This window comes from Condylura cristata, unplaced genomic scaffold, assembly GCF_000260355.1.
Source record: "Condylura cristata isolate star-nosed mole 26May11 unplaced genomic scaffold, ConCri1.0 scaffold00003, whole genome shotgun sequence".
Classification (NCBI taxonomy): Eukaryota; Metazoa; Chordata; class Mammalia; order Eulipotyphla; family Talpidae; genus Condylura; species Condylura cristata.
In genome coordinates, this window is record NW_004567104.1 from 38,252,896 (window position 1) to 38,277,019 (window position 24,124).

The following is a 24,124-nucleotide window of genomic DNA, read 5'->3' on the forward strand; positions in this document are numbered from 1 at the left end:
AGGTTACATTATCTAGTTTTAACTAAACCAATTTACAAAGTAACTGGGAAAGCAGAATAAAGATAATACTAATAATCCAAGCACATGAACAAGAATATTGCTGACACTTCTATTAACATTTTATTGGCTACATTAGAAAGCAAAAACACTGATAATTTAGTCATAATTGGCAATAAGACAACCAGAAGTTATCAGGGGTTCTATTTGAAATATGGATTTGTATTCATTCCCATTAAGAACGAACCTCACCCTGATGTGTGGTATACCTTGAAGTATTTTCTAATGATGGTGAAAATATATCAGTGGTAGGTCATTACAATCTAACTGTATGATCATGAAGCAAGCAATGTGTAATGCCAGATAATACTCAGTTTACAATATGAAAATCATTAAATTAATGTTTAAGAGATTCCGAGATTTTATTACTTTTTAGCTGATTAGGAAAATACAAAACCAAATACCAGTGGAAAAATTGTTCTTCTTTTGATAGCAAAAATGGTCAAACTAATGCATGAAATTAATGTGGCAATAAACTATACCACATTTTATTTTTCACCAAATGTAACTAAAAGATGAATAGAAAACACTGCTTAGGATTTGATGAAACAAGTATTTGTTTAATATAAAATTATGTACTATAAAAGGTTAGGTATATGGCTAAATTAAGGTGCCAATATTTCTTAATATTTGAGCCTATGGTGTTTGTTGGGTTCAATTTCAGTAATAAGAACTGGTTTCACAAATCATTTAATTACTGTAGAAGATACCTGGTAAGACTCAAAATACTTTTTAAGTAGAACTGCATCCTAAAATAATTATTTTAGCAAAGTTTTGGTGTCAAAATGATTGGCTTAGTTAGAATAAAAGATTTCTTGATTAAAAGTACAGAGCTATTTCTACACATGTAATTCATTTACTCCTCACTCATTAGCAAGCTCCTTTACCAAATCAATTGAACAGTATACATTAGTTCTGTAAGATATCAGTAGTTTTTTTAAAAAATAAAATCTTTGCAAAGTAGTAGAAAGTACAGAATCAAATAAGGTAGAACCTTAAAATTTATAATCCATAACTTACAAATTTATAATTATGTATAAAATTATATAATGATTATATATAGATTATATAAAATGATGTTTGCTAAAACTATACATTTATAATTTATTGTGTTTTACTATAAATTTATAAAAAATTATAAATTATATAAGTATTATAATTGATGCAAATACATGAATCAGTGTGGACTTATACAAGTCAGAAAACAGAAATGACTTAAAACATGGAGACTTTAATCCAAGAAATTGGATGCAGAAGTGTTGGAAAGTCCGGTGGAAGGAAAAAAAGGTGGCAGAATTACTTAGCAGAGTAAGAATCAAGGGAATGTTTTATTGCTAGCGCTTACAAGCGCTAGAGGCAGCTGAGTACTGCTACTGCCATAGCTGCTGGATTACCAGAGCCACAGCTTGGAAGGAAGCTTGGTGCTGGTTCTCCTGACATTCCTGACGCAGCAAGAGCCTAGAAGTCCACACCTTTGTTGATAGTCTTGTGCTTACCAAAGCTGCTACAGCTTTCTGTTGTGCTGCTACAGCCTCCAGTTACCTTTGATGGCCTTTGCTTGTCTACAGTTGCAGTACCACTACTGCAGCCAGCAGTCCTGAAAGCAGAGTTAAGCAGTCCTGACCAAGGCAGAGTTGAGTGGAGTTGACAAACATCGGACAAGTGCTGTACAGATATTTTTTCTGATGGGGTACATAATTTTTACAAGTTGGACAATTCATTGCTCCAGAGTATGGGGGATGTAGCTCAGTAGTAAAACTATGTTTTAAGTTTTTGTTACTTTGTTTTAGACACTAGATTTTGTTTTGTTGTCTAAAATTAGGATTGCTCCTCAGGAAACACTGTTACACTCCAGTAATACATCGTTTACTTACAGCGGGCATCTATTTTGATAAGTTGCATTTTTAACTAACATTTAACTAACTAACATTTTTTATTAGACTATATCATGCCTTATTAATTATAAATATTTTGCCTAAAAAATGCTCTGATTTGTTATTTCCATATACTTACTAATTTAAAAATAACAGTAACATTGAAAGTGTAGAAAACCTCAGAATTTGCTTTATTTATAATATCTAAAATATTTCCTTAAGTACTTTATATTAACTAGTATTTTATCATAAGTATGTATTTTAAACATGACAGAAACCTTGTAAGCACAACTTAATTACTGAGTGGCGTATTGAACTAAATGTCTTTACTGATGGAAAAAATTTGGGTGGAGAAATTTAGTCACTTCAGATAATAACATGTGAGTTTTATCAGATCTTTGTGTAAAGTCATTTGGGTATATTTCAATCACAAACTTCTATATATGACATCATATAAAGTTTACATTGGGAGTTTCAAATCATTAACTTTCTAAAATGAGTTCCAATATGATGAATTATTTACTTAATAACCCATTTCATAATTAATGCAGATTTAATTATGGGTAGTATCCTTCTCTTATTGATTACTAGTAAAACTGTTTCCTCAACTGATGAGATACTTGTTTTATGTTTACATTCTACATAGGTTCAAATTATGATGGAATATTATTTGTTTTGTGGATGGTCAAAGGATTGTATTTCAGTGGTAGAATATCAGTTAGAATAAGACATTTTATTTAATTTAGTGATAAGTACAAATTTATGAATATTCAACATGAGGTAAAATTTGTTTTGATAATTTTGAAATACTCAATATAATTATGGGAGTAAAATTTAATTTACTATAATTCATTTCCAAATTTCTATTTCACAAGAATCCTGTAAAACATATCTGATGCAATATACATTTAGAATGTCTATACTCTGATAAATGAAGTTCCTTCTGCATTTGTTATTAATAGCAATGAAGAAGTTTGAGATTTTGTGCATTCTTTTCCCAAAACATAATATTACTTTACATTTTAAAGGTTATGGTTGTAACCATATAACTTTTAGGGTTAAATGAGCTTTTGAAAATGAAAATAAAATACACTCTTTTCTTTCTACTCATTTTGAATCACTCCTATGGCCTGTTGCCTCAGAAGAGTTAGCAGTCTGCTATCATGCTGACTCTGTTATTAATAACTGGCTTCAAAATCACTGGACAGATTGTTATTAATGTTTCCAACCCTTTAATCAAACTGGTTCATGGTATGTTTCTTTGCCTTTTTTGAATGTTATATATATGTTGCTTTTCTTCACTATGTTTTATTTCAATTTTACTTTGCAACAATATACATTTTCTCAAACTTAAGTGAGGTAAGTATTTAAGGAACAAATACGCTTTCAAACTTTTCCCTTACTTTTTTCAAAATTTCATCATCGTAGCAGCTTATTATTACAGAAAATTTGGGCATGATATTGTTAACCCTTCCCTCTATTCCTTACAAATTACTTTTAGAATGAGTTGAGGCCTGGTTCTGCTACTAGTTAATATAAAGTGCTTTAGGAAATATTTTAGATATTATAAATAAAGCAAATTCTGAAGTTTTCTATACTTTCACTATTACTGTTATTTTTAAATTAGTAAATATATGGAAATAATAAATGAGAGCATTATTTTCAGTCAGTGGTGGGTGATATGCAAAATATTTATAATTAGTAATATGTGACTCTGGGTCTCAGTTTCCTTTTTTATAAATGAAAACATTAATAATGCCTTTCTTATAAAGCTGTTAGGATTAAATAAGATAAGTGTACATGACACTAATCACAGTTTTCAACATATGCAGTAGTGAAAATTTTTATTTTAAGAATGTAGCCTTAGTAATAGCAGCTTTTATAGATGGGAAGAATATGACAACTGAATCTTCTGCTTGTATAGTCATCACCTAGCACAATGGGGATCTTACCAATCTACTGGGCAATAATATTTTAAGCAATTAGGATTCCTCTCATATCTTCTATTTGACTTTCATATTCCTATATTAAATGCTCTTCAGTATCTGTTTGTATATGACTATAACCTATGTATACGAATAAGTTATTGCATCAGTGTTGAAACTTTGAAGACAGTTGTTAGTACTGCCCAAGATTTTTAAGAGAGAGGATTGAGGAGGGACAAGGAAGAGTTCACATATTGCATATATCTAATACATTTTTGTAGAATTAGGAAGGTAATACAAATGACATTTTTATTTTATTATTATTTTTAAACTAGATTTTTTTTTTTTTAAGATTTATTTATTTATTCATACAGAACTGGGGTACAGGCCAGAGATGTGGAGGGTGATAGGATTCACCAGAGACAGCAGGGAGCAGAACAGTCAGATCCACGAAGTACACTGCTGAGGGGAGCAGTGGGCGGGTCAGGAGAGGTCTGCCGCTCCATGTGGTCACCTCCGGGGCAGGCGGGGATCGAACTCATTCGGAAGTGGCTTTAGCTTCTTAGTGCTGTGCTTTAACCCGCTGCGCCACCAGGGAGGGCCTTAAACTAGATTTTAAAAAAAGATTTATTTTATGCATACAGAACTGGGATACAGGCCAGAGGCTCAGGGGTGGTGAGAGGATTCACCAGACAGAGTGGGGAGCAGAACCAGCAGGGCAGACTGACTGAAATACACTAGTGAGGGGAGCAGTGAGGGGTCAGAAAAGGTCTGCTGCACCATGTGGATCACCTCCGGGGCAGGGATTGAACTCATGCTGAAGTGTCTTTAGCTTCTTAATACTGTGCTTTAACCCGCTGGCCACCAGGGAGGCCTGACATTTTTATTTTTGAATTCATGATTGTGTGTGTGTGTGTGTGTGTGTGTATATATATATATATATATATATATATATATAATTGAGGCAACACTGGTTTACAACACTGCATATGATTTAAAGGTATAAGATCACACACACTTCAGGTGTCTATACCACACCCACCACCAAGGCACTGAGTCCTATTTCATAGTCCTTTAATTTGCATCTGTACTTTGTTCTCCCTCGTTTTCTTCTTCTGATATCATCAGTTCTACAGTCATATTTCTGGGACTTGTTATTGGCTTGGCTTTATCTGAATCTTTTTTTTAAAATATTTTTTATTAATGCAACAGAACTGGGGTGCAGGCCAGAGGTGCAGGGGTGGTGAGAGGAATCACCAGAGACAGAGTGGGGAGCAAAGAACAGATTGATTTGAAATACACTGCATTGTCTTTGTCCTTTTGACTTATTTTGCTCCTGATTTATTCCTCCAGTTCCATCCTTATTGTCCCTGAAGGCAAGAGTCTTTTTTTTTTTTTTTATAGCCAAGTAGTATTTCATTATGTGTATGTACACCACATCTTCCTTATTTACTCATCTGTTTTGGGGCACTTTTGTAGTTTCCATACCTTGGCTAAAGTAAATAGTGTTGTATGAACATACACATTTATGCATGCCATTTGAATTAGTGTTTTTGCATTCTTTGGGTAGATACCCAGGAATGGTATTGCTGGATTTCATGGCAGGTCTATTTTTAATATTTTGACAAATATCTATGAGTTTTCCATGGGGGCTGAACCAGCCTGCATCCTCACCAACAGTGTGAGAACCACATATTTCCATATCCTTGCCAACACTTTTTGTTTCTGGCCTTTTTGATAAGGGCCATTTCAAGAAATAAGAGGTTTTCATTTGCATTTCTCTAATGGTAAGTGATGGTGTGGATTTTTCATTCTTTGCTTCAAAAACATTGTTATGAAAGTTTTTTCCTAAATTTCTGAAAATATATTATTTAAGAGCAGCTGTAGATGTAGTATCAACTAATAGTCATAATAATCATGTAACTCAGATTAATCTCTGTCTCTTCTTCATGTGGCTGTATTTATCGTGTGTATTTGTGGGAAAATATGATTGAGTCATGTCCACATTTCAGTTATTCTATGTTAAAGGTACTTTTGACTTTTTGCTTGTTACTATTTGCTATTCTCTGGTCACTGTTCACAGTAGTTTGGTTACTCTTTGGAATTTGTGAAGAATGTTTGCAAAGGCTACAAGTAGTGGTGAATGTACGGTAGTAGCTTCATTTATTCCCATCATTTTTTAATTCCCTATAATACTAAGCTTTCCTATAGTTTTGAAGGAAGAGCACAAAATGTAAAATACTGCATTTTGTGGGATATCATATTGTGAAGTGACAAGACTAATTGACTGTGCTAATATTAATTTATATGCCTGTCCTCCACCAGTCTATGAAATATTCAAAAGCAGAAACTACATCATGTTTTCTCTTTTTACCACCAAGTATATAGTATAGTACATAGTAGGCGTGCAATACATGCTGATTTAACTGTAAAGGCCGGAGGAAGGAAAAATTTTATCTTGCAGAATGAGTTATTAGTATCAGTGTCTTCAGAAATAACTAAATAATTCAGAGTTAAAACCAACCATATAAAATCACTTGATGGTCTTATTCAGCACCTCTTGCATGTCATTTATATTTGAAACCTTGTTTCTTCCCTTCCTAAGGCTCTGGGAAACGGGAACACTTTTACTGTACTTTGTTATTTTCTTTGTTCTATAAACAATTATTTACATTAATATTAGATTATATGAATCAAGGATATTAAAACTATTGAAGTTTTGTCATTGTAAGTACAGGACTTTAAGAGGACTAATCTATGGGAACTAAATAAAATGCAATAAACTTTATAAATTAATAGGTTAATTGATTATGTCATCTTCAAATTCAAACAATGGGGGAATATACTTAGAGGCATTTGGTAATAAAGAGGCGACTGAATGGATTGTGTAAACTTAAATAAAGTTGCTTGATTCTTGAACCAAATATATTGAGTTCTGGGTGAAAATTAGCAGGATGTAATGAGGAATCATTAGGATGTGTTGGATTTGACTTAGAATCAACCACTTGTATGGCTACCAGGGGCCTTAGCTAGAACTAGATATTTGGAGACGGCATGATATATGGATAAAACATTAAACAAGACAGACTGGATTCAAATCTCATTACCCCTATTGTAATGTGATCTCAGACAAATCACTTAAACTGTCTGTTTAACCTAGAAAATGCTGATGAAAATAATTCTTTTTTCACAGAGTTGTTTTGAAGATTTTATGAATTAATAAATAGACATTATTTAAAATAGTGCCTGGCACATAGTAAGTACCTAAGTATTAGGTATCATCATAATTATTATGCTATCAGTTCAGTTCCTTCCTTTTAAACTTAATTTTACTACTTTTTATATGAAAGAATGGAAACTTGATAATCAAGATGGATGCATGAATTGCCCAGGGTAAATATAGTACTCATGGTGATGCTGGGGCCCAAACCAATTTTAACTTCCTATTTAGGATCTTTCTGCAGGACAAAATTGTCCCATAGCATATCAACATTAAAGAAAATAATAATAACTTAGAAACTTTATAATGGTGAGATTCTGTTTTTACATGGTACTATAATTAATACATGGTCTCCGGTCCTGGCAAAAGAGAGTGTAGTGCTCCAGAGCACTAAGAATGTGCCACTTAATTGTGCTTGGAATCTAGTAAAGTGTGCAGATATGGAGAAGGTGTTGAGATGTTGTGCGTTTTTTCCTTCAGCCAAAATATTTGTTTTTCTTTTTAAAACTTAACTGGATAGTTGTTCTTTAGTAAAGGTGAATACCCTTAATGGTCCTTTACATTCCTTTTGACTCCTGCTGGTAGAAATCAAATACTGTCTTCTTATTCTCCTTGGGTTAAAATGAAATGCAACAAAACAAAAATACCTAGAATCTTATTTTAGGAAGTACAGATATACTAGTATCTAATTTGAATCTATCTGTCAAACTGAGATTTTTGTGTGTTTTTTTTTTAAGTGGTTTTTTTCTTCATACATTTGAATAAGGCTTCAGAGAAACAATAGGGCACCAGTAGAAAAACAGAACTGCCAGGCAGAGCAGTAAGGGGCGAGATGCATGCTGGTTCCTTGCGCACACTCAGTATATTTTAGAAAGATTTTTCTCAAGCATTCAGCCAAAAATAGGACTCTGTTAGATCCCTTTTTGTGTGTGTATGTCCCCCCTTAATGAAGCAAGCATCCTTGAGAGGGGTAAAATACTATTACACAATTAGAGAATTAGAATTGGTGGTTTATCGAGAGACCAGAGGGCTTGGACTCTTGGTTTCTTACTTGATTTTCCCAGGACAGCTTGCATAATGTGTGATAGACCTCACATAATTTCTGTGCGATAGGTTTTCTATCCTTAAAATAGTGAAAACAGTGTTGGTCTATATTGTGAACATGACTCATGATTTAACTGACATTATGAAAAATTTGCGAGTTAGGTGAAGATATAGTTTATCAATAACATATGGAAGTTATTAAGTTATTTCTTTTATTAACTGAAAGTGACTTTTAAATGAAAGAATGGATGCATATATATGTACATTTATGTATATAACAAATTCATTCTATTTATGTTAAGGGATATATTCTAATTTTTAAAGCATGACAAACTCAAAATGATTTTATAATTAATATATACTTAATTATTGATGTTCAATTTTAGGGATTGAATAAGTGAGATGTACTCATTTTTATGTTATGTAAATTTTCTTGAGATGTAGCGTTCTTAACTCTCATCTTAAAGTTACACAGCTAAACTATATAGACATATTTAAGAGGTGACAGTGGCTACTTCTTAAAAACTGGAGAACAAGAAGCAATTAGTTGTGTTTTTTGATGTTTGTAACTCCATAGTTGTAAATACATCACTTTTGGGAAAAAAAGACACCTGAGAGTGGGGAGGAGAAAGGAGCACTGAGGTGGGATGAAGAGTAATACAGCATTTTTTGGTTTTAGCAAATGAAAAGAAAAAAACAATTGGTCAGAGGGATCAGACAAAGAAAAACATCTTATTTTTCTTTTAAAGAAGGTTTGTTTAGAAGCATTGATTATTTTTATTTTTTCCATCCTAGTAAATCAACAAGGGCATCCTGCTATGGTTTCAGACCCATATTTTATGAAATCTTGTCCCGTGTATGATGAGGGCTCCTTATGGGATTTATTTCTGTTGTTTTAACACTATGTACTTACTGTATGCATTGCACCTGTTCACACAGAGTACATTGTATTGTGATGCTTATAAAGATAGATGCTTCAAATAAGAAAGAAATCTTGTTTTTCTAGAGTTAGTCTATTAGCTCCTTAATTAAAACTTAATTCTGTTTTTGTCTGCAATTTTGTGTATGGTCTTGATGTAGTTACTGAGCTATGATTTCTTCTTTACAGTTATCAGTTTTCCCATTGTATGGAGTCTCTTTCTTTCAGAGCTTCCTTTAAGACTGCTCTGACTTTAAAATCATTACTAGGCTTTTGTCAGAGCAGATTTGTTGACACTCTTCTCACATTAAAAAATAAATTTAAAAGATTGCAAAAATAGGCTATGGATTTCACTATTTCCTGCTAATATGCAAAAAATGTATTTATGATAATTACATGTACTGTGTGCCAGAACTGAAACAATACATTCCTCATAATGGAGCATAAATAAAGAAGGTGGAGCCAGCTGCTCTTAAACTGTTTATTTGCAAGCAGCAATGATATAGAGAATATACCTTTTTCACTCTGTTAGTCTGGCAATACTGAACCTGTTGCTGCATTAGACGAGTTGCTTTTTTGCTGGATAGGGGAAAGGAGGGCTGTCTGCTATCTGGTAGGAGGGCTTTGTCTGTGCCTTTCTCTCACTGTTTCTTTCTGTTTTTCTTTCTCTCTCTCTCCTCTTCACTCACTCTCTCACTCGCTTGCTCTGTCTCTGTCTCTCTCTCCCTCTCTGCCCCCCTCCCTCCCTCTCTCTTGCTCTCTCTCTCTCTCTCTCTCTCTCTCTCTCTTCCCGTCTCTGTGGTTTGTAAGGTAGGTTGCAGTGTGTGTATATACACAACATCAAGAGCAGGAAAATGGACTCATTAGGGAGGCAGGCAGTCATTACCACTCACACTGTACTTCCAGGGAGACACCGATTATGAGAAGAGAAACTCAGCGCTGGGGAAGAAGGTAGGGCAGACAACTTTCATAAAAAAAAAAACAAAAAAACCAAAAAACCCCTGCTTCCTCAATCCCCCCTCTACCTATCCTCTCTAGCCCCCAGTGCTTTTTTTCTTTCTCCCTTGAATTTTAATTTCCAGATTTAAGTTTGACAGAGCTATGGCTAGCTTAAATTTTGGAACATCTATAGGAGGCCCACCCTCTATTAATTTTCTTCCGACTTATTTTGGGTGTGCCCTGTGATTCAGTTTAATTACTTTAAAAATAATTACAAACAACCCTGTTTGTCTCACTAAAGTACCAAATAAAACAGTATCTTTCACTCTTTTATAACAGACCCCTCCGTATGTTTGTTAGTCTCTTTGCTTTTCTTGTCTGTTTATGCAATTCCATCTGTCTGTCTATATATCATGTTGTCCTTATTTATTGCTAACTAGGTTTTGTTAGTTATGTGCCAATGAGTTTTAGCTGCAGTGCCAGTGTGGGTATTACTAAAGTGAGACTCTTGTTCTTTGTTTTACAATGAAGTTTAAAGTCCATATTTATAGTTTAAATCTTTGAAGCAGGTTGAATACTTTTTGCCAGCATTTTTATTTTATGGTATTGGACATAAGGTGAGGGGTAGTTGCTTAGGGTGGGTAAGAATCTAGTAATTATTTTTATCATCACACACTCTTCTGTACTGTGGGGGGGGATATATTTTGAAAGGAATAAAACACTCTGCTTTGTAACTTTTATTTTGTAAATGGACTTTTATATTTATAAGGATATCACTGTGGTTAGTAAGAATGCAAAGTTTCTTAACAAGCAGTTTTTATCCTAGGACAGTTTCCTTTTAGTATGTTACTGTTTATTTATGCTTGGGGAGGGGGGAGTGGGGGGCTGGCCATCTTTTACAAAGTGGAAGCTATGAAGTGTATCAGGCCATCTTGTGCAACAACTGTAAGTATTCATTTAACATTTCTGGGACTATAAATAATGTATTTGTTATTTCAAACATAGTTTTGAGGTGCTTTCTTTTTCCTTTATTATTTTTTAATTTTTTTTAATGGGAAAAGTTGCATTTCACAGCTAGCAGACATTGTTGAAGAGTTTTCCCAGAACAGTGTTCTTCGAAATTCAAAGGAGTAACTAAATAGGTCCATTTGAAATGGACTCCTTAAAGGAGTTTTATTTAAATTTGTCTGAAAGTAAAACTGCTGTAGGTACACCGATGTTTTCAGCATATATATGAACAGCGATAGAAAATGCATACTGATCTATAGAGATATTTGATAATAACAGTCACCTTTTTAGTAATAAATTATTTATTTAATAGAAGTGGCAGACTTTTTTTTTTTTTTTTTTTAATTCCATTAGGCCTCTCTGACAACACAAAGAAGTCCATAAAGCAATATTCTTAACCCACCTGGGACACTGGAGCAGATTCTCAAACACTTTCTCAAGGTTGAAACCTAGTAAAACGTTGATTAAAAATCCATTATTCCAAGAGGGTGGTGAACTTCTGCTGGTAGAAGTCTTATTTTTGTTTTCTTTTAAAATTTATTTGGAGACTTTTAATTTGCATGTCTTGCCTGCTCCGTCTTTTGAACTGGAAAGACCAGATTTGACCTAAAGTAGTACAAAACTAGGAATACTAAATTAGGTCCTATCAGATTTTTCTCCTCACAGATCTAAAGAGCAACTTTGGGGAATTCTGTTGAAAGTGTATGTTAGTATGATACACAGTTTATAGTGATTTCATCTATTTTAGACTCTTGACCTCAGGATTTGTTTTAAAACTTATATGTCAAAGTGTGAATGTCTATGCACCTGTTGTTTTCTGTAATTGCTTATAAGGACTATCTAAAATTTTATTTAGTTTTTAAAATAAACCTTTCATACACCTCCTGTTCAACACTTCTCTTTTTCTGTATACATTATGTGGAGATATCTGTACACATACATGTAGATTTATGTACATATTCTATGAATAAAGAAGTCACAGATTCTTTTCAGATTCCATATTTTAAAAAATTTATGTTAGGCATATTTATTAACTAAGCAAACAAAAAATGGAGAGACTTTTAAGAGAAAATGAACATTTCTTTCAGCTTTCTAGAAAAAAAAATTGAGTCATTTTTTGATTTTGAGAATGTGTATATGTTTTCTTGTTCAGCATAATTTTTAGCCTTCAGTAGATTAAAAATATCTTTAGTATGAAAAATAATCTTGGCCTTTTCTGGAGAGTCAGTCATAGTCTAAATACAGCAGGACATTGTAAAATGTGCATAAGTAAACTTAAAACCAGTGTACTCTGCTGTATAGGGATTTGGAAAGCTGAAAGGCTTGCATCACAGGAGGGCTGTAGAGTGCCAGAAAAATTCATTAACCAGTCTTGCTGGTTATGGTGGGCTCTTCCGATCAACACATGAAATCGGCTGTTGAAAAGACCCTAAGTCTTGATCAGGTCACAGTGTGTTTCATGTTAATGTTGGAGCAGACAGTTATCTAACACACCCACACGAGGAAGTGCTCTAAAGCAGTTATTTCATGCTTTGCCATGCCCTGTAGCTAAAACAATTTGGTACTGAATGATTTGTGTGTGCTTTTTAACTACTATCCGATGAAAATCAGCTTTGGCTCCTTATAAAGGTCCAAAACAGTGGAATGCAAGATAGTTTAGTTCAAATGCTAAGAATATGCTGGCTTTATTACTATTTTTTAAAAAATTTTAGGTGATAATCACTATTATTTTTAATATGAAGATTTTTGTAGTAATTTCCTGGATTTTAGTCATTAAGGTTCTAAAACTTGCAGTTACTTCTTCCTGTTTTTCTCCAGAAGCCTACATTCATCAAAAGGATAGCAGCTGCATACTTTCTTCTCAAATGTTAACAAATAAATGGCATTCCTGTTTATTTGTCTATTTTTGAATTTTAATGATTAGTCTTTGTGCTAATTAACAAATTCCTGTATTCATAAAATCTGGCACTTCATAAATATCCAATTGTGTGATTATCTACACATGTTCTGGCTTTCTATAAATATAGAAATTATCAGTGGATGTGTTCATTGACTTGTCTAAGCCTTAGTAGAGGCTGCCACATAGGAAGCCAAGTTCATACCCTGAGCAAATGTGTTGCCCCAGAGTCTGGCAAGGTGTGTGGAAGCCCAGTGTAGCTGATATTGCTAACTAGTGATCCTTTCTGGCAAAGGAAGGACCCATGTTGACATTCTTTGAATACCATTAGTTCCAACCTTCTTCACTTCCAAGGGTGGCCTCCTTAGGTTCTAAAGCTGATAATGGATACTAGATGTGACTTGTCTTAAGGCTACGTTAGCAGTATATTTCCCTAAATCATATATAATATTGTAAACCAATAATACCTCAATAAAATAAATAAATATTTTCAGAGGAAAATTACCTCACTGAACTTCTACAAAAGAAATAAAATAGTATGACATTCTTAAGTTCCTTAACTGGTAAGCATCAATTAGCATTAAAAAAAAGTTATGTGGGGTTGAAAAGAAAATACAAACATTTTGTTTATATGGCTGTAATTATCTCAGGATTATTATAGAAATCAGGCTACTTAGATAGGAACAGTTCACTAGCAGTTGAGCAAGTGTGTACATGTGAGAGTCATTAAATTAGAAAGCAAACCTTTTCAGAAAGGTTTTTCATATTATATAAGTCATTTTGGTTATCTTATACAATCACTAAGTATTATTTACAATGCTGTCTTACTCAGCATTGGTCATTTGAGTGTTTGCTCCAAACTTCCAGCCATGTATAGGATTCCTAGGTATTTGGTTAAACTTGAAACTTGTAATTTTCTTGAAAAACTATGTTTCATGCATTTCCATTTCTTAAGTAATTTCTAGCATTTTTCCAGAATCCTCTGGGATTATCGCCAATGTCAAGAAACTTGCAAAATCCTTTAAATTCTTTACCAAAAACCCAAGGGCAATATCTATATCCTGGAAATTCTAGAGAATGCCTGAATTCATATGTTTTCCTGTAATATAGATATTGCACATTTAATCATCAAATAAATTTGATGCCAATTATGTCTAATGCATCAAAAATATATTTCTTGAACCCCTTTAATTCTAATTTCAACATAGACAAGCTTCTGAGGCTGTGGGAAGAAATAATGCCATTTATTATTACTGTCATGTGTATAGTAACCACTATAGCAGATGTTGGAAACAACGTTGATTCAAAGGCCTATAAGAAAAAAGGGCTTTTCTGTCACTCTAGCTGTTTAACTGTAATAACGAGTAAGTGGCATGCTATTTCTAAACTAAACTGTGGAAAATTTATGCTCGACTTTGGCTTCATATACTCTCTTCTACTCCAGGATCAAGCCTTTAGTGTTTCTACAGTTCACTTGAAAGTAATCAACTTGAGGACATGGAGCATGCCTTTCTGGAATCCTTTGACATTCAACTAAAACTCTGGTTCTAGGTGTTGTGTAGTTCTTATAACCCTATATAACTGCTTTAACTTGGGAAAGTTTATAGTCTTTCAAGTGAGAATACTAAGATAAAATCCAAGGGGTATAAATTCATTGATCCACCTGGTGACCCAAAGGAAATAGAGGATATTATTATTAATTTTGGAATATTCAGTGATATCTTCGAAGCTGATGGAAAGATTGCTAATTATAGCCTAATGTGTTTATTGTCTTAATATTAGAGTAATTTAAGCATTGAATTCTTCCTGTGTTTCAAGGTCTGATTAATGTATTATACCTTTATGAATTTAAAAGTTTAAGGATTTATTTGAAAACTTTCCATATTAAGTGGCATAAGGATTAATTTACATTCAACAAATATAAAGCCATTTAATAAATATAAAGCCATTTAGCTTGAGCTTTGGGAAATTAAAAAAGATGTCTAGTAAATTAAAACTAAAAATGGCAATGATTATAAATCTTAAAAGAGTATGATTTTGTTTTTTGGAAGTTTTAATCTAAACTTTAAAAGAAACATGCTTGAATTTAAATTTTAATTTTTCCTAATGTCTAAATGGTTTGAATTTTTACCAAGTGAACCTGGATATTTGCTATTTTTACCTTTACTTTTAGAAATGTTCTCTGAGGTATTATTGTAATCAAATTGTGGTTTGTTGTTAGCAAATTCCTTTTATGGTAATGAACTTCTTTGCAGTGAACTAAATCTAACTGGAAGAAAATTAAAGTAATATTGTCACTTTGCTTGGGTATCAAATTAAAACTTAGTAAAAAATTACTACTAGCATAAAATTATGACTTCTAAGCTATGGGATTTTTCTGATGTATGTATAAGAAAATGTGTAACTATCATTTTAAACAAACAAAAACACCTTAGTCAGCCATGAAGACATTTAAACAGTGAGAATATGATCTTCTCTTTTATTTAAATAGAAGCTAAGCAAATAGAAACTAAGTTGCAAGGGTGGCTTTCTACACTTGGTTTATTTCTTTTTTTTTTCCTTTTTGAATACTGGACACACTAAAATTTCATTTGTCACAGTGAATGTACTTTGGGTTTGCACACATATTAACTAAATGTCCCCATCTTCTTGATTACGTACACCTCTACCTGGGCTTTACATTGGTCAAGAAGACCTGGATTAAATTATATATATATTTTTCTAGTTTTTCAAATCAAGTGATATTTATCTTCTAGATAAATTCTAGAGGGGAAAAGAATAGATACGATTAAGAAGCAAATGAAGCTGCACATATATTAAAGCTGAAGGTATATGGGGATAGGTGCCTTTGAAGCTTCTACATGTATAAGTGTAATGAAAGTAAGATTTCCCCCCCATATTACCATTAACACCATGCGGCCTATCTGAACAGTACTATCTTCTTCTCCTGCCTTTCTAAAGCAGATCTACCTAAATTCCTCCTCCATTCCAAGGCAGATTCTAATGGTACCACCAGAAGGAGAACATACAAGAGAAAAACATTACATCTCACATTTCTAATATGTTGCTTGCCAGGTTTTCTACATACCTTTTGCCTTTTAAGCCTTTGGTTTGGAGTTTTGAGCAGATTTTCATAGTTGGTGGACAGATTTCATTTGTTTTGATAAGAAGCCTTCCCAAAAATGCATTCCCAAGGCATGCCCCAAAACACCATCTTGAGTTTAATTAAAATGAATGAAATGATCGATTAAATAAGTTTGTGTGTGTGTATTTTTTTCCTTTCTTAAAGTCAAACACTTTTATATAAAACATAACAAAAATAACTCTAAATTTCCTATCATTCTAAATGGATTTAGGTTTGCTTTTACAAAATGACTTTCTGAATTTTTTTTCAGCAAAAAATCAGTCGTTTTGACCGACACATTATACTCCATCCCTGCCCAATTGCTGCTTTGCTTTCTTAATGTTCAACAAATGTGAATAATTTGTTGTTTTAAAAATTAAAGCATGTTCTTATACTCAGAATACCCATGAATATGAAGATGTGCTAGGACTCATATACGGTTGTTTCAGTCCTATCAACTTTGCATGAAAATCTGTGAATAAAAGTTTTAGAAACTAATTATTTTCCTAGTATGTTGAGAGAAACTATGGGGTGGTGAAGGAAAAAAAAAAAAGCAGTTCTGCCGAAGAGAGCAGGAGGCATTAATTAATGCCAAAAAGAATTTAAAGTGACTAAATCTGGAGGCCTGGTTTTTAGTCCTCACTGACTATATGACTTTGAATAAATCATATTCTCTCTGTTCTTTCATTTCTTTGCTTATCAGATGAAACGAAAAGCTCTTTTTTAGATGGCCTTTTATTCTAAAGAATGTGTGCTTTTATTTTAACTAGCTCTAAGTATAGGTGATTCTGCTTGTGTTTAGTACCTATAAATCACAAAATATGGAGAGCAGTTTTGGATGGTGATGATGGAAGAATTGGGGAGTTTATGTGCTCTGAGAGCACAAATTCTGTATTTTGGTTCTCAGCTTAAAAAGTAGTCATACTATATTATTTGTTCTATTTAGTGATCTAATGAATGCAAAAAACTAAAAAGTGTCATTTGTCTAATAAAGTGACATAATTGCCTATGGGTGGCTTGCTTAATGGGTGCCTTTAACTGGATGAAACCCAAGATGGTTACTATGATTCCATTCCTCCCCACTGGCCACTAGGCGGAGAGGCTGTCCATGTGCTCAGCCCTGCCCTGCCACAAAGCGCACTTCTGACTTTCCACTGGCAAAGCTGCAGTACATGCCTTTGGCTATTTCTGTGAGCACACTCATGCCTTTTTGCAGAAACCATCAGAAAATATGTTCTCTGCTATACAAGCATGATATGATATTCATGAGATGGGAAATTATTTGTTCCTTTGGTCACTCAAAGCTGGTAGACCTACGAGGTCAGTATTGCAACTCTGCTATTGGATGTCATCCTAGGGCCTTTTGCCTCTTTCCAATTTGTCCATTTAGAAAGGGCCCTGCAATGAATGTCAGCACGACAGTGCCACCTTGTGTCCTTGTTGCTACGAGAGGAACTGATGTATGATCCAGTGAGAAAGAAAAGAACAGGACAAAGATTTGCAAAGATTTGGCAAATTATTTCAAGCTCTGACTTTGTCATTGCTGCACAGTAATCTATGTTTTGTAAGTTTCTTATTATTCAAAGAGAAGTTAGTATGTGTGCACTCTACCCTTTATCGTAACCCAGTGGATATTAAAAATACTTTTAAAATTCCCGGCACAAACTTGGTTGTGTACATTTAGAATTAGGAATGAAGAAGCCAGGAATTGTCGGATGTATTAACTTCACGCTTAATCATCTCAGACAGTGAGGTGCTCCTTCATTCACATTCTCAGAATATGAATATTTTTAGAAGAGGAAACTGAGGCACAGCGACTTTCTTGTAGGGGGTTAAACTGCAAATGGCTAGTGTAAATAGTAGGGTAAATATGTTACTTTGGTAATATCAATTTTCACATTGTATTATCATTGCAATGTCTAGTGTGCAGTGTCTATGGCTTATTTACCCTGCTTCCAGAACTTTCTATCAAATTCAACCCAGAGACATTTAGATGTTTGATATCTGAATGAATGATTATGTCTGTTTGGTTTTTAACTTCTCAGTAATTTTAGGGTTTTTGTTTGTTTTAAATAATCTGAGAGCCTTTTTCTCTTTGGAAAAGCACCTTCTGATACCACCTCCTTTGCAAACTTCCCTTTTTAAATATACTTCGTCTCACATTAAAACAACTTCTGGATTTTGATCATGAAAACAACGTGTAGCTTGTTCACAAATGTATTATATAGTTTACTTTGAAGCAAAGATATTTAAATTTCAGTTCTAACTTTATAAAGTTTTTTGTTGTGTTATTTTGGGCAAGATACTTAACCATTCTAGGTCTATTTCTCATGCATAAAATGAGCAAATTGGACTAGCTGATCTTCAGATAACTTGAACTTGGGGTTTTTTTTTTTTTTTTTAAAGATTTATTTATTTATTCATACAGAACTGGGGTACAGGCCAGAGATGCGGAGGGTGAGAGGATTCACCAGAGACAGAGTGGGGAGCAGAACAGGCAGATCGACGAAGTACACTGCTGAGGGGAGCAGCGGGCGGGTCAGGAGAGGTCTGCCACGCCATGTGGTCACCTCCGGGGCAGGCGGGAATCGAACTCATGCGGAAGCGGCTTTAGATTCTCAGTGCTGTGCTTTAACCCGCTGCGCCACCAGGGAGGGCCTGAACTTGGGGTTTTTATAGGTACTGGACATGTGTTAGCATTATTTTCATTGTATGTTTAGTTTAACACTTTGTCTTAGCTGAAAATTAAATTTTTAGCCTTGAATTTTATACCCCATGTTTTTAGAAGAGGAAACTGAGGCACTCGACTTTCTTGTAGGGGGTTAAACTGCAAATGGCTAGGGTAAATAGTAGTCTGATGAATTTTCAGTTTGTGTTTGCTTTTCATTTTTTTGTTTGCTTTTGGCTAATTGAACTCCAGTTTTCTTCTCTCCTTTAATCATAAATAAATAGGTTACATTAAATCTAAATAGCAAGATCTACCCCTGCTTTTGTATAGGAGTACTGTTTAGACAACTTGCAATTTGGACACTACTTTGAATTTTTTGTAGTGAAGGATGGTTACTATATTTTAAATTTCAGAGGTTTTGCATGTACTTTACATGTAAGGATTTTAGACCATCTTACTCTAACTCCACAAACTATTTAACTTTTGGCAAGTTGCTTACGCTTAATTTTTAAGCTCAGTTTTCATAACTGAAGGAAGGTGATAGATAACTTTCTTATCTACCCTATAGGTTATTGTGTGGTCTGAGTAAATTGATGTAATGTGTTTTCTAAGAGTAGAGCATAACCAGTATTAGTAATATAAATCATTACTGTCCTAATTAAAGCAGGAATGGATAATAGAAACTTAGGTCAAAGCAAAAGACAAGCAAATTTTTAAAACACTGAAACTCATGGCATTTCTTAGTTGGACTGCTCTCGGCAGTGGTCGGCTCTCTGGAGATGAGCTGATACATTTTCACAATTTCTTGTGTTTGGTTTAAAAACCTGTATTAGTAATAATGATAATCATGTGAGCCTAAAACTAGTGATTTCTTTAAATAAAAACTTCTTTCTGTCACATGTTTATTTTTAAAATGATGTTTATTTAAATAGAAGATAAATTTTTGAAACTAAATATGATTAAAAATTTTATGTGTCTTTTTTAGTATGAAAGCACTGGACTCTAGTTCAGTGGTTCCTAAATGATGGGTAATTAAGGATTATCTAAAATACTTGTTACAATTCAGATATCTTAGCTCTTTTCTTAATAGGTCTGGGGTAGAACATCTTGGTTCTGGCTAGTCCAGACACATTACAAAATGCTATGTTCCTTGGCTATTACACATTATAATTAGTTATTTTTTTCTAAAGGCACAAATTTCTAGGATTGGTTAGGATATGTCCTTATACCCTAACCAGAATCAATAGATTGGTATCTGAGCATCTTTATTTTACTAAAAGCTACTCAGTGATTCTAATAGTAACACAAGGTTGAAGAATCACTACTCTGGTTTTATGGTATCTTGTTAAATTATACTTACTGTTGTGAATTGTATTCATTCTCATCATTCACATTATTTCTTAACTAAATATAATCTCACTTTACATAGAAGGGCAAAGTTGATACTACAGCATAGAAAAAGTTTAGCCTTGAAAAACAATTACTACTCTTGTCCTGTAACCCTACAATTTAAGAAAAAGAGAAGTTACTGATCACCTTTCACATAAATTGTTTACTCTTTTCAACTCTTCTTTTATAACCTGGTTTCTATGTTACAGATAAAAACCTTGATCTCATAAATTGTCCAGTTCACACAACTGTTAAATGTCAAAACCAGGACACAGAACCTACACTCTTTCTATTATATCATTTCCTCCCTAAATCAGTAAATCTTTACTTGGTTCCTATTAGATTAAGTGGTAATGTATAGCTTTGGGGGCTATAAAGTGAATTACTGATATGTAATAATAATTGTTGCTTACACCATCTAAAATGAATTGAAAACAATGTTTTCTTATTTTTTCATTGAGAAATGATTTGTAGTTGCAGGTAGGATTGAAGTCTTCTGAATGATCAGTAGATGTATACATAGTAGCAGTGATCAAAACCATTAAACTGTTAAAGAACATTGTTTTTAGGATCTGTTCCCAAGTCCTTGCCTTTGCTCTGAGGTTTTTCCTAACTCATTTTACATGTTAGGAAAGCCAGATTGAGATGGTTAAGATTACAAACCTGGTAAGTGACAAAAGGGGATTTAACTCTTGACAGCAAAGTTAGTGCTCTTAATCACTAACATAGTCAATTTCTTAACTATGTTTTACAGTTAATCTCCAGTATCAAATCATCTATTTGATGAGTACAGCCACTAAATGTTAATTAAGCTTTGTGTAATTTAAGTTCATTTCTTTTGAAGAGAGCAACCATTTTACTACACTTAATCCAGAAGTAATTTTTTTAAGTCTTGTAAAGTTTGGCATTAACAGTACATAATGCTTTAGGGAAGTCAGTAAAGGCAATAATTACCTTTTGTTTATTTTTTTATTTGCTAGTTCAAACTCTATGATAGGACAGGCTTTTTTTTTTTTAAATAAAAAATTCAGTCTTACACAATGGTTTTAAGGCATAGCTATTGAGATTATTATTAAAATAATTTATTTGTATTTAAAATTCAATGTAAGTATTCATAGGGTCAATGCAGCAGTGCTTTATAAAACTCAAAAACTGAGTCCTGAGCCTTCTTGATGTTCATGTTTAAAAATGTCTCATAGTATAAAATGACACCCATTATATAGTGTAGTGTACAAACTAATTCAATTTCTCATTTAGCTGATATCTGAATTGCAAAAGTGGTTTTTATACATTTTTATAGATTTAATGATATTTAAAATGCAGTAAGGGTATTAACAATTTAAAGTAGCTCTGAAATGTATCTTTTAGGTGTGAAAATAATTATGGTTTTATAATTTTTGATATACATGTTTTGTGACTGTGCTTAATGCCACTAGAATATGTATTAAAAGATAAAAATTTTCAAAGATCCACAAAATCACTAACCAGGGGATTTGGTGTTGCCTTTAACAGACTTTCAAGTTTATTGGAAATTTGAGTTCATTTTCAACTTTTTCTCTAAGGGTGGTCTTTTTCCAAAATGCATTCTTTTAAATTCTGTGAGACAATGAATGCCAGTATGAAGAGAGAAGAGTGAAAATATAAAGTGAAGAAATTTACCTATACTCCTCCTTCAGATGTAGAAATTAAAACATGATTTTTTTAGAAAGTCCCATTTAGCAGAGCATAAATTGGAAAATTTGGTCAGTGATTTATTTAGGCTCCACAGGGAAAATCCTGTAGGGTGTTTTTGAATACCCTAAATTTATTTTGATTTGAGACCAGCTTAAATGCCATGTCTATCTTAAAACAGTTCTCCATTTTCCTGAGAAAAATTCCAGTGGAGCTAGTTGTGGGAGGTAAGTATCCCAACAATGAACCTTTTGGGGCCAAATAAACACTTTAGCCCAACTTACTCCATCCCTTTCGTTAAACCAAAGCCTGTCTTGCCCGCTGGACTTGTTTAACTTTGACTGCTAATTTTATTTCTCTGCTGAGGCAAAGGAGACAGGAAAAAGGAGGGAAAATAACTGATGGTAATGTGGGTGAGGTTTTGGCTCAAAGAATACATTTTGAAAGATCCTATCTAGCATAAAGATACAGAAAGCATAAGTGGCTATAATTTATCCCTGCTTTACAGATTAAGAATGAAAAGATAGAAGTTCAAGTTACATATCAGCTTCCAATGTTGGGAGTAGTCTGGGAGTTAGTTTACTCATTGCTACAATGGCAGTTGGACTGTCCAGTTTGTTGATGAAGATGCCATTCTAGTATCTCTCCTCTTCTCTTCCCTCCCACCCACCTCAGCTCTTTGTTATTGTCTTCTAAATCGAGAAAGTTATTATGCTTGTGATTTGCTTTAGAACCTGGTTGGACAAGTATATTTTAACTATTAAGGTTATTTAGAATTAGCTGGACTGTAAGGACAGTATCATGTTAAACCTTCTGCCTCTCTTTTATTGGGATTTGATAAATAATGAACATTGAAACAGAAAAAGAAAAGTGAGTTTCATTAAGTTGAGTCTGAACTCATGGCAGAACTCTAAACATAAAAACTTTGGTGGGCACCTAATGAAAAAGATAGACTGTTATTTATTTTTTGAAGTCCAAAATTTTGATAATTTTTATTTTAAAGCAATATTAATTTTTATTTTAATAAAAAATTAATATCCATGTTATTACATGGATTTTGGGTGGAAGAGTAGACCATGGTAGAAATATGAATCAGACCTTTAATATTCCATACTGAGATGATAACTGCTCCAAACATTCCCTCTGTTTGGAGTTGATTGGAAAATTACTTCTCTATCCTAGTATCACTCTGTTGAAGTTATCTATCTCTCTATATATTTGGTCAGTTTCTCACTATAATATAATAAATATTTGCTTTAAAAATATTTTAATTGAGATACTACCATTTATCTTTTAATGCCATCCATATGGCTTTAGATACCAAATCACTCAACTAGAAAATGAGTTTGGTTTGGTTTCCAGCAACTAATTGAGTATGTAGGAAGTGGCATCATATCAAACATGGTATGAACAGCATCCAGTGCTCTAATGAACATCTAAAGTTTATTAGGAAATATTTATTAGAATTCCAAAACTCCAATGAAACTCAGGTTTTATCTATATGTCATCATATAGATGCATCTAAAGATTTGGTCTTTATTCTAAGAATTCAGTTTTAATTAATTCAGACAGAAGAAGCTACACATTTGATTCACCATATGTGTGCTATATACTTTCAAAAGTAGTTTCCTTTTGGGGTTTAACGAGATTTGTTTGTTTTTACCATAGTAGTAGAGTCAATGACAGTAGTCACAGAGATGAATTGTTATAAGACCTTATAGGAAATGGAGCACAGGCTTCTGATAACACTGAAATTCACACCAATTGATTTAACTATGACTGTCTAAAAAATATATCATAGAAGGCTTAAAATTAGAGGCGAATAGTAAAAACACCCTGTCACTTCATGTGTTTTTTTTCAGGGTCTCCCTGCCTGCCCCCGTAACTTTATATTTGTTTGTACCTTCACTAAACTTTTGAGATGAAAGAAGAAAGTGATAGTTATAGAACGGCAGTGACCTAAAAGTGTAAAGTTATAGTTAGCAGAGTTTGGGTAACTTGAATACACATAGTCCAGCATATTTATCATTGAATTGAAAGGGAAAATGTCTTTTTGCATACTGTAAATAAAATAATTCAAATTTCTGCAAAAGTAGTCACTAATTATATTTTTTCTTGTATCTAGATACTTTAAAAAAGTGCTTCTATTAATTCCTAAATTTGAGTGAGATGGGTTTAGGTTAATTTCCACATAAATATGCAGGTTTGTAGGCAGATGGAAACACCACAGAAAAAATTGTAGTGTAGAAATTGCATTTCATGTGGTAAAAACAAAAACTCAAGAAGCTTCCTGTTATAATAAGGTAAAGGTAGTTACCAAAGAAACAAAAAGTTCCTTATCACTTTGCCTGAGGCAAATGTGGCATATTAAGCTTAAAATGAATTCTTC

General features: G+C 33.2%; 1 long non-coding RNA gene across 1 annotated transcript in view; it reads left to right on the forward strand.

Annotated features, from left to right (window-relative positions):
• Positions 1-9,829: 9,829 nt before the first annotated feature.
• Positions 9,830-24,124, forward strand: part of LOC105854337 — a 336,134-nt gene continuing 321,839 nt past the window's right edge. The window contains exon 1 of the long non-coding RNA XR_001146017.1: positions 9,830-9,990. This is a non-coding gene — a long non-coding RNA (uncharacterized LOC105854337). The remainder of the gene's footprint in view (positions 9,991-24,124) is intronic.